The sequence below is a fragment of the Oncorhynchus keta genome, chromosome 10, assembly GCF_023373465.1.
Source record: "Oncorhynchus keta strain PuntledgeMale-10-30-2019 chromosome 10, Oket_V2, whole genome shotgun sequence".
Lineage (NCBI taxonomy): Eukaryota > Metazoa > Chordata > Actinopteri > Salmoniformes > Salmonidae > Oncorhynchus > Oncorhynchus keta.
Window position 1 is genome coordinate 19,696,589 of NC_068430.1, and position 11,369 is coordinate 19,707,957.

At 47.4% G+C, this 11,369-nt stretch overlaps 1 pseudogene; it reads left to right on the top strand.

Annotated features, from left to right (window-relative positions):
- LOC118389634 (protein SHQ1 homolog) overlaps nt 1-11,039 on the top strand; it is a 55,498-nt pseudogene extending 44,459 nt beyond the window's left edge.
- The last annotated feature ends 330 nt before the right edge of the window (nt 11,040-11,369 follow it).

Genomic DNA, 11,369 nt, shown 5'->3' on the forward strand with positions numbered 1-11,369 from the left:
ACCCTGTGCTCTGACCTCTTTCTCCCCTCTCTCTCCAGATGAAATCTCGCGTCTTGTGACGGCCGGCCGCCCAACAACCTGCCCGCTTGACCCTATCCCCTCCTCTCTTCTCCAGACCATTTCCGGAGACCTTCTCCCTTACCTCACCTCGCTCATCAACTCATCCCTGACCGCTGGCTACGTCCCTTCCGTCTTCAAGAGAGCGAGAGTTGCACTCCTTCTGAAAAAACCTACACTCGATCCCTCCGATGTCAACAACTACAGACCAGTATCCCTTCTTTCTTTTCTCTCCAAAACTCTTGAACGTGCCGTCCTTGGCCAGCTCTCCCGCTATCTCTCTCAGAATGACCTTCTTGATCCAAATCAGTCAGGTTTCAAGACTAGTCATTCAACTGAGACTGCTCTTCTCTGTATCACGGAGGCGCTCCGCACCGCTAAAGCTAACTCTCTCTCCTCTGCTCTCATCCTTCTAGACCTATCGGCTGCCTTCGATACTGTGAACCATCAGATCCTCCTCTCCACCCTCTCCGAGTTGGGCATCTCCGGCGCGGCCCACGCTTGGATTGCGTCCTACCTGACAGGTCGCTCCTACCAGGTGGCGTGGCGAGAATCTGTCTCCTCACCACGCGCGCTCACCACTGGTGTCCCCCAGGGCTCTGTTCTAGGCCCTCTCCTATTCTCGCTATACACCAAGTCACTTGGCTCTGTCATAACCTCACATGGTCTCTCCTATCATTGCTATGCAGACGACACACAATTAATCTTCTCCTTTCCCCCTTCTGATGACCAGGTGGCGAATCGCATCTCTGCATGTCTGGCAGACATATCAGTGTGGATGACGGATCACCACCTCAAGCTGAACCTCGGCAAGACGGAGCTGCTCTTCCTCCCGGGGAAGGACTGCCCGTTCCATGATCTCGCCATCACGGTTGACAACTCCATTGTGTCCTCCTCCCAGAGCGCTAAGAACCTTGGCGTGATCCTGGACAACACCCTGTCGTTCTCAACTAACATCAAGGCGGTGGCCCGTTCCTGTAGGTTCATGCTCTACAACATCCGCAGAGTACGACCCTGCCTCACACAGGAAGCGGCGCAGGTCCTAATCCAGGCACTTGTCATCTCCCGTCTGGATTACTGCAACTCGCTGTTGGCTGGGCTCCCTGCCTGTGCCATTAAACCCCTACAACTCATCCAGAACGCCGCAGCCCGTCTGGTGTTCAACCTTCCCAAGTTCTCTCACGTCACCCCGCTCCTCCGCTCTCTCCACTGGCTTCCAGTTGAAGCTCGCATCCGCTACAAGACCATGGTGCTTGCCTACGGAGCTGTGAGGGGAACGGCACCTCAGTATCTCCAGGCTCTGATCAGGCCCTACACCCAAACAAGGGCACTGCGTTCATCCACCTCTGGCCTGCTCGCCTCCCTACCACTGAGGAAGTACAGTTCCCGCTCAGCCCAGTCAAAACTGTTCGCTGCTCTGGCCCCCAATGGTGGAACAAACTCCCTCACGACGCCAGGACAGCGGAGTCAATCACCACCTTCCGGAGACACCTGAAACCCCACCTCTTTAAGGAATACCTAGGATAGGATAAAGTAATCCTTCTCACCCCCACCCCCTTAAAAGATTTAGATGCACTATTGTAAAGTGGCTGTTCCACTGGATGTCATAAGGTGAATGCACCAATTTGTAAGTCGCTCTGGATAAGAGCGTCTGCTAAATGACTTAAATGTAATGTAATGTAATGTAAATCAGGAGACTGAAAAGATTTGGCATGGGTCCTCAGATCCTCAAAAGGTTCTACAACTGCACCATCAACGCCTGGTACGGCAACAGCTCGGCATCTGACCACTACAGAGGGTAGTGCGAACGGCCCAGTAAATCACTGGGGCCAAGCTTCCTGCCATCCAGGACCTATATAATAGGCGGTGTCAGAGGAAAGCACATAAAATTGTCAGAATCCAGTCACCCAAGTCATAGACTGTTCTCTCTGCTACCGCACGGGAGTGGTACCGGAGCGCCAAGTCTAGGACCAAAAGGCTCCTCAACAGCTTCTACCCCCAAGCAATTAATTAGACTGCTAAACAATTAATAAAATCGCCAATGGACTATTTACATTGCCCCCCCTCCCTTTTGTAGACTGCTGCTACTCGTCTATTATCTATGCATAGTCAGTTCACCCCTACCTGTACCCCCGCACACTGACTCTGTACCGGTACCCCCTGTATATGGCCTCGTTATTCTTATTCTTATTGTGTTAGGTATCATTTTTTACTTTAGTCTATTTGGAAAATATTTACTTAACTCTTCTTGAACTGCACTGTTGGTTGAGGGCTTGTAAGTAGGCATTTCATGGTAAAAACAAGTTGTATTCGGTGCATGTGACAAAGTTTGATTTGATGTTGAGATGTATCTGTTACTTGAACTATGTGAAGCATTTATTTGGGCTGCAATTTGGTAACTCTAAAGGCTGGTAACTCTTATCCTTTTCAGCAGAGGTAACTCTGGGTCTTCCTTTCCTGTGGAGGTCATGAGAGCATTTGATGGTTTTTGAGACTGCACTTGAAGAAACGTTCAAGTTCTTGAAATTTTCCGTGTTAACCAACTTTCATGCCTTAAAGTAATAATGGACTGTCATTTCTCTTTGCTTATTTGAGCTGTTCTCGCCATAATATGGACTTGGTCTATTAACAAATAGGTCTATCTTCTGTTTACCACCCATACCTTGTCACAACACAACTGATTGGCTCAAATGCATTAAGAAGGAAAGAAATTCCACAAATTAAGGCAAGGCACACCTCTTCATTCAAATGCATGCCAGGTGGCTACCTCGTGAAGCTGGTTGAGAGAATGCCAAGAGTGCAAAGCTGTCATCAATGCAAAGGGTGGCTACTTTGTAAAATCTCAAATATAAAATATATTTGGATTAGTTTAACACTTTTTTGGTTACTACATGATTACATATGTATTAATTCATAGTTTTGGTGTTTTCACCATTATTCTACAATGTAGAAAATAGTTTTAAAGAATAAAGAAAAACCCTTGAATGAGTAGGCGTGTCCAAACTTTTGATTGGTACTGTATAATATGTTTTAAAATGTGCAGCAGTGGCAAGAATTTACACTGTGGTGCCCAGTGGGAGGTTAGTTTGGAAATGTTAAATTGCTCTTGAGTAATTCCTAGAAATGTGTCTCTTGTTAAATTCGGAAGCTAGCTAATTGGAGGGCTTCGGCTGCATTGACAATTATTTTCATGAAATGTTGGAAATGGAATACAGGTGAGCTTTATTTTTTCCTTACAGATTTTTGGTTGTACTACTTTCCAGAATGCAGCTAGTGTGACACAGTCACTCTCTGGAAGGCTATGTTCTGTAACTACACTACAGACATGTCTCTGTCAGGAGCTTGTCCTGTCCTGGGCCTTCTCTGTTAGGTAGTAGATAGATATTGTATCTAGTCTGTCTGATTTCAGCCCTCCCCACCACAGAGACAGCAGATCCTCTCTGTGTCCCGCTGGGCTAAACAAAGCCAAGACTGTCTCACAGCTAACAGGGATAAGTACTTCAGATTTCCTCTCTGCATGACGTCCAGCTTTTGTGTACTTACACAGGAAGCCCGACACACAGAGGGAGAGAGAAACACTGACGGTGCTGTTGCATCAATGGTATACTAATAATGTATGAGGGAAGTTCCTCTCCTTGAGTCCTCATTTTGAATAGGAGTTAGGTAAACAACAAACTCTACAACTAGCTTCTACCAAATGTCTTCATGTTGCACATCAACTAATTGACTCTCTATACAGTAAGGAAGCACTCTGACATACTTCCTAAGATTACAATCCCTACTATGAATGTGATGACTGTCCTGTGAGAGGGTTGTTGTGAGATCCACTGACTGTCAACTGTCCCGTGAGAGGGTTGTTGTGAGATCCACTGACTGTCAACTGTCCCGTGAGAGGGGTGTTGTGAGATCCACTGACTGTCAACTGTCCCGTGAGAGGGTTGTTGTGAGATCCACTGACTGTCAACTGTCCCGTGAGAGGGGTGTTGTGAGATCCACTGACTGTCAACTGTCCTGTGAGAGGGTTGTTGTGAGATCCACTGACTGTCAACTGTCCCGTGAGAGGGGTGTTGTGAGATCCACTGACTGTCAACTGTCCCGTGAGAGGGGTGTTGTGAGATCCACTGACTGTCAACTGTCCTGTGAGAGGGTTGTTGTGAGATCCACTGACTGTCAACTGTCCTGTGAGAGGGTTGTTGTGAGATCCACTGACTGTCAACTGTCCCGTGAGAGGGTTGTTGTGAGATCCACTGACTGTCAACTGTCCCGTGAGAGGGGTGTTGTGAGATCCACTGACTGTCAACTGTCCTGTGAGAGGGTTGTTGTGAGATCCACTGACTGTCAACTGTCCCGTGAGAGGGGTGTTGTGAGATCCACTGACTGTCAACTGTCCCGTGAGAGGGTTGTTGTGAGATCCACTGACTGTCAACTGTCCCGTGAGAGGGGTGTTGTGAGATCCACTGACTGTCAACTGTCCCGTGAGAGGGTTGTTGTGAGATCCACTGACTGTCAACTGTCCCGTGAGAGGGGTGTTGTGAGATCCACTGACTGTCAACTGTCCCGTGAGAGGGTTGTTGTGAGATCCACTGACTGTCAACTGTCCCGTGAGAGGGGTGTTGTGAGATCCACTGACTGTCAACTGTCCCGTGAGAGGGTTGTTGTGAGATCCACTGACTGTCAACTGTCCCGTGAGAGGGGTGTTGTGAGATCCACTGACTGTCAACTGTCCCGTGAGAGGGGTGTTGTGAGATCCACTGACTGTCAACTGTCCCGTGAGAGGGTTGTTGTGAGATCCACTGACTGTCAACTGTCCCGTGAGAGGGTTGTTGTGAGATCCACTGACTGTCAACTGTCCCGTGAGAGGGTTGTTGTGAGATCCACTGACTGTCAACTGTCCCGTGAGAGGGTTGTTGTGAGATCCACTGACTGTCAACTGTCCCGTGAGAGGGTTGTTGTGAGATCCACTGACTGTCAACTGTCCTGTGAGAGGGTTGTTGTGAGATCCACTGACTGTCAACTGTCCCGTGAGAGGGTTGTTGTGAGATCCACTGACTGTCAACTGTCCCGTGAGAGGGGTGTTGTGAGATCCACTGACTGTCAACTGTCCCGTGAGAGGGGTGTTGTGAGATCCACTGACTGTCAACTGTCCTGTGAGAGGGGTGTTGTGAGATCCACTGACTGTCAACTGTCCCGTGAGAGGGTTGTTGTGAGATCCACTGACTGTCAACTGTCCCGTGAGAGGGTTGTTGTGAGATCCACTGACTGTCAACTGTCCTGTGAGAGGGTTGTTGTGAGATCCACTGACTGTCAACTGTCCCGTGAGAGGGTTGTTGTGAGATCCACTGACTGTCAACTGTCCTGTGAGAGGGTTGTTGTGAGATCCACTGACTGTCAACTGTCCCGTGAGAGGGGTGTTGTGAGATCCACTGACTGTCAACTGTCCCGTGAGAGGGTTGTTGTGAGATCCACTGACTGTCAACTGTCCCGTGAGAGGGTTGTTGTGAGATCCACTGACTGTCAACTGTCCTGTGAGAGGGTTGTTGTGAGATCCACTGACTGTCAACTGTCCCGTGAGAGGGGTGTTGTGAGATCCACTGACTGTCAACTGTCCCGTGAGAGGGGTGTTGTGAGATCCACTGACTGTCAACTGTCCTGTGAGAGGGGTGTTGTGAGATCCACTGACTGTCAACTGTCCCGTGAGAGGGTTGTTGTGAGATCCACTGACTGTCAACTGTCCCGTGAGAGGGTTGTTGTGAGATCCACTGACTGTCAACTGTCCTGTGAGAGGGTTGTTGTGAGATCCACTGACTGTCAACTGTCCCGTGAGAGGGTTGTTGTGAGATCCACTGACTGTCAACTGTCCTGTGAGAGGGTTGTTGTGAGATCCACTGACTGTCAACTGTCCCGTGAGAGGGTTGTTGTGAGATCCACTGACTGTCAACTGTCCCGTGAGAGGGTTGTTGTGAGATCCACTGACTGTCAACTGTCCCGTGAGAGGGTTGTTGTGAGATCCACTGACTGTCAACTGTCCCGTGAGAGGGTTGTTGTGAGATCCACTGACTGTCAACTGTCCCGTGAGAGGGGTGTTGTGAGATCCACTGACTGTCAACTGTCCCGTGAGAGGGGTGTTGTGAGATCCACTGACTGTCAACTGTCCCGTGAGAGGGGTGTTGTGAGATCCACTGACTGTCAACTGTCCCGTGAGAGGGGTGTTGTGAGATCCACTGACTGTCAACTGTCCCGTGAGAGGGTTGTTGTGAGATCCACTGACTGTCAACTGTCCTGTGAGAGGGGTGTTGTGAGATCCACTGACTGTCAACTGTCCCGTGAGAGGGGTGTTGTGAGATCCACTGACTGTCAACTGTCCCGTGAGAGGGGTGTTGTGAGATCCACTGACTGTCAACTGTCCCGTGAGAGGGGTGTTGTGAGATCCACTGACTGTCAACTGTCCCGTGAGAGGGGTGTTGTGAGATCCACTGACTGTCAACTGTCCCGTGAGAGGGTTGTTGTGAGATCCACTGACTGTCAACTGTCCCGTGAGAGGGGTGTTGTGAGATCCACTGACTGTCAACTGTCCTGTGAGAGGGTTGTTGTGAGATCCACTGACTGTCAACTGTCCCGTGAGAGGGGTGTTGTGAGATCCACTGACTGTCAACTGTCCTGTGAGAGGGTTGTTGTGAGATCCACTGACTGTCAACTGTCCCGTGAGAGGGGTGTTGTGAGATCCACTGACTGTCAACTGTCCCGTGAGAGGGGTGTTGTGAGATCCACTGACTGTCAACTGTCCCGTGAGAGGGTTGTTGTGAGATCCACTGACTGTCAACTGTCCCGTGAGAGGGGTGTTGTGAGATCCACTGACTGTCAACTGTCCCGTGAGAGGGGTGTTGTGAGATCAGTGGGGAGGTAAAGGTGGGCAGCATAGCAGGTTACCAACACATGGCTGGAGAGAAGTGACTGACTGTGTAACCCACCTGATAGGACTCCAAACACCTCGTTATACAGCATAATGCCTCTGACACAGGTCTTCAGTGTTACTCACACTCTCCTTCACACACTCCATCAAACTCAGGAAGTCAGGAAATCCAAGCCTAAGGAGAATGAGTAGGGACATGTGTTGAATGTTTTATGACGTCATTGAACATGAGGCTGATGAAAGAAATGCATGTCTGTAATTGCCTCAGTCTAGCTGTCCTTCTCCCTACCACCCTGTTCCCATCCTCATCCAATAAGTTTTGTGTCTGACAGAATAATGTTTTTCTTTACAGAAGTTTTCCAACCTTAAAAAGCCGTCCCTCCTCAGTTAATAAGGGCAACCCACAACAGTGGTTTATTAATGACTGAACTGTGTACAACATTATTCCCTTTCTCCGAAAGCAGCCTTTGTATTCACCGCAAGCCGGGCTTTTCCCACCGCAGCACAGAGTGAGGGAGAAAGAGAGGGAGGCGAGAAAACAAGCACAGAGCCTCCAATGTTAACTCAATAATGACTTCCCACAGGGGAAAAAGATCACAGGAGGAGGGGGGTAGAAGAGGGGGGTGCTGCTTTGAAGTGGCAGTGCTATAGGAGGCTCTCCAGCCAGAACCAGTCAGCCAGCCTGCTCTACTCCAGGAAGGGCTTTTGTAGACCCATCGTCTACAGTCTCCATGTGGGGTCTGACTCTCCACACACTGGTGGGGGTGTTATTATGGGTCATATGCATGCCTAACCATCCGTTACTCACTGTCAGAGTAATTGTTCTCCTTCAATTCCTTGTTTTTTTTGTAGGACTTGAGTCATGGGTCAGTCATGTTTTCTCTGTACTTACTTTCTCCATACTCTTACTCTCATTTCCCGAATGGACATTTTATGTTTAATTTGATATAGCACCACCACTAGCTATAGGATCTGTTAACACAGTCTCTTCCGAGGTCCTACATGAGTACACATCCCTCCATGTTTGCTGTGTAAATGGTTTCCTCCCCGGAGTGGGAGATCATTAAGCTTTTGCAGTTATAAGGAGCTGTCTTGGCTCTCAGCGGTGGGGTAATTGGGCTGAGGAGGGCAGCAGGAGCCTCAGTGTGGCTGAGGTGTAAGGAGCTCAATGGCTGTGGAGAACTGCAGGCTCGTCCTTTATCTCGCCCTGAATGGAGCTGGAGGCTGACCCGCGGGAGGCTGGCCCGCTGGACATCGACCCTGCAGAAGGCCGACCCGCACAAGGTCAGCTATTAATCACTACGGCTGCACTGTGGAAAAATAGCTGCCATTTGAGTTTTGGCAACATCCTGCGCTGGTTTAGCTTCATGAATAATGTATAAGGCCCGGGACTCCTAATTCCCCAGTGGCTTTACATTATGGGTGTTGGAGGAGACCTTTTATTAGGGATAAAACTACTCCTCTTTTATAGAAATCCAATGTAATGTGGCAGCTCTCCTTGGGATAGAATATGCATGATATCAACATGCTTTAATGTGCTAGTTGATGAGTCCATTCTCTACATTTGCATCAATCTATTCAAAGGAGTCTGAATTTGATTTTTTTGACCCAACATTTATTGACACAGTAAATGCTGGTTGTGTGCCTGGTGTCTATTTGACTATTCTCAAGGTTACTTGACACGTTTACTCTATCCAACCCTTGAATTTATTCTTGCCGTGTTCTATAGCTTGTTGGTCTCCTTTTTCTTCTGCAGTCGGAAGGTTGACTTTGGTACAGAATGTGAATATAGATGGCAAAAAAACATTTAGAATATAAATTATTTATTGTATTATTATTAGAAGTACCTCTTAATATACATGTAACTGCCAAAATAATTCTAACACAGGGATACAAAGTATATTGAAAGCAGGTGCTTCCACACAGGTGTGGTTCCTGATTTAATTAAGCAATTAACATCCCATAATGCTCAGGGCAGGGCATTATTTTGGCTACCATGGCTATGCCCCCATAGGATGACAATTCCCCCATCCACAGGGCATAAGTGGTTTGATGAGCATGAAAATGATGTAAACCATATGCAATGGCCGTCTGTCACCAGATCACAACCCATTTGAACACTGATGGGAGATTCTGGAGTGGCGCCTGAGAATGTTTTCCACCACCATCAACAAAACACCAAATTATGTCATTTCTAGTGGAAGAATTGTGCTGCATTCCTTCATTAGAGTTCCAGACAATTGAAAAATCTATGCCATGGTGCATTGAAGCTGTTGGCTTGTGGTGGTACAACACCCTATTAAGACACTTTGTTGGTGTTTCCTTTATTTTGGCAGTTCCCTGTATATAATATAGATGCTAATGGGAGTCTCTCCTCATGACAAGCAGAATTCTTTACAGAATACCACCATCGTCACTAATAACAATCCCTGCTGACAATTGAGATATTAAAAATGTCTCTTTGATGTACCAGAATGGGAAAAACTGAAAGACAAGAACAAGATGTCTTCATCACTTTTTCTGGTGTCCGGAAAAATAAACATTCTGCTCCTATCTAGATGAAAAATCCACTGTCGGAATACAGAATGGGATTCTTCAGAATGCCTTACTCTTATCCCTCCAGAAGCCAGAGTGCAGTAGCTCCATGCAGTACCAGCAGCAGCAGCTTTTTGTATTGTGTCAGTCTGTCTGTGTGGGGGTGGGGAGAAGGAGATGGCAGTGCTGGATGGAGTCCTGTAAACTCTGTAATCCTCCTCGCTCTCTTATCACCTCCCGCAGGGAGAGCTTCAGGCAGAGACTCAGGGGGCAGAACCTGCATATCAGACACACTCATCTTCCTACATGATTATTAAACATTACTTCAATATTTCATTGAGCTCAGGCCTCTGTGAATTGCTGTCTACTTAGCATTCAGATGAGGCTGGGATTTGGGTAATGGATATTAGATTTGTAGATTGAGATCTTGTTGCTGTATTTTTTGTAGGAAATGCAGTCAGACATACAGCATTAGTCATAATACCCACAACTCAGTGTTGGAAAAGCAGCTCTTCAAATGGTTTCAGTTGGGGTTTTGAGATTTCTAATTATTTTAATAAGACAAACTGATCCATCTTTGATGTACTTGCCTGACTGTCTCATCCCGTCCTCTCTCTCTTTGTCAGGTCCAGGAAGGTGACCCCTCTGGCTGATCCCCTACAGAAAGTGTCCCTAAGGAAAATTGACCTGGAGCTGGAGTTGGAGGTTCTGGAAACTGTGGTGTTGGAAGAGGAGAAAGGCTCCAGTAGAACTCCCCAGTCACACAGCATAGAGGAGTCTGACAGAACCCAAGAACGTGACTGTGCTGACAGAGGGGGGAAGAGGAGGAGAGTGTGCCGAGGCCAGCCTCCTCCAGCTTGCCTACCCCCTACTCTCCCAGGAGTCCTGTGCTGCTCTCGTGTCAGCCGAGAGGAAGACCAGTGCCCTCCCTTCTGCTGCGGACAGCCCCAGCCAGCTGATCCAGGAGCTGGGAGAGAGGGCAAATGAGGGGCTGTGGATCTCTGCACAGCCTGTGGGCAGCAGGCATTCCAGGAGCAGAACACAGAGAGAGGCGGAGAGAGACTGTTCACAGTCAATACTGCTACTTCCACACCAGATACTGGTGATGATCGTGATGAGGATGATATCGATGATAATCATTAGATGGGCGTCGTGGAGAATATGCCGTAATTACCTCTATGTACTGTACATGAATGACAGCTTGTTTGCATTCAATCAATGATGATGACTTCTCTAAAGCTGGGACCGAGAGACTGAAGAACAGCTTCTATCTCAAGGCCATCAAACTGCTAAACAGCTATCATTAACACAGAGAGGCTGCTGCCTACATGGAGACCCAATCACTGGTAACTTTAACAAATGGATCACTTTAAACAATGACACTTTAATAATGTTTACATATCTTACATTACTTATATCATATGTATATACTGTATATTATACCATCTATTGCACCTTGCCTATGCCACTCGGCCATCGTTCCCCCATATATTTATATGTACATATCCTCATTCACCCCTTTTTAGATTTGTGTGTATTAGGCAGTTTTGGGGGAATTGTTTTGATTACCTGTTAGATATTACTGCACTGTCGGAACCAGAAGCACAAACATTTCACTACACTCGCATGAACATCTGCTAACCATGTGTATGTGACCATTAACATCTGCTAACCATGTGTATGTGACCATTAACATCTGCTAACCATGTGTATGTGACTAATAACATCTGCTAACCATGTGTATGTGACAAATAACATTAGATTTGATGATTTGATTTTATTCTTAATTTTGTATTTTCTATCTTCATGCAGACATTTCATCAAACATGGAAATGTTGCATGTTTTGTATTGGATACATGGCATTTT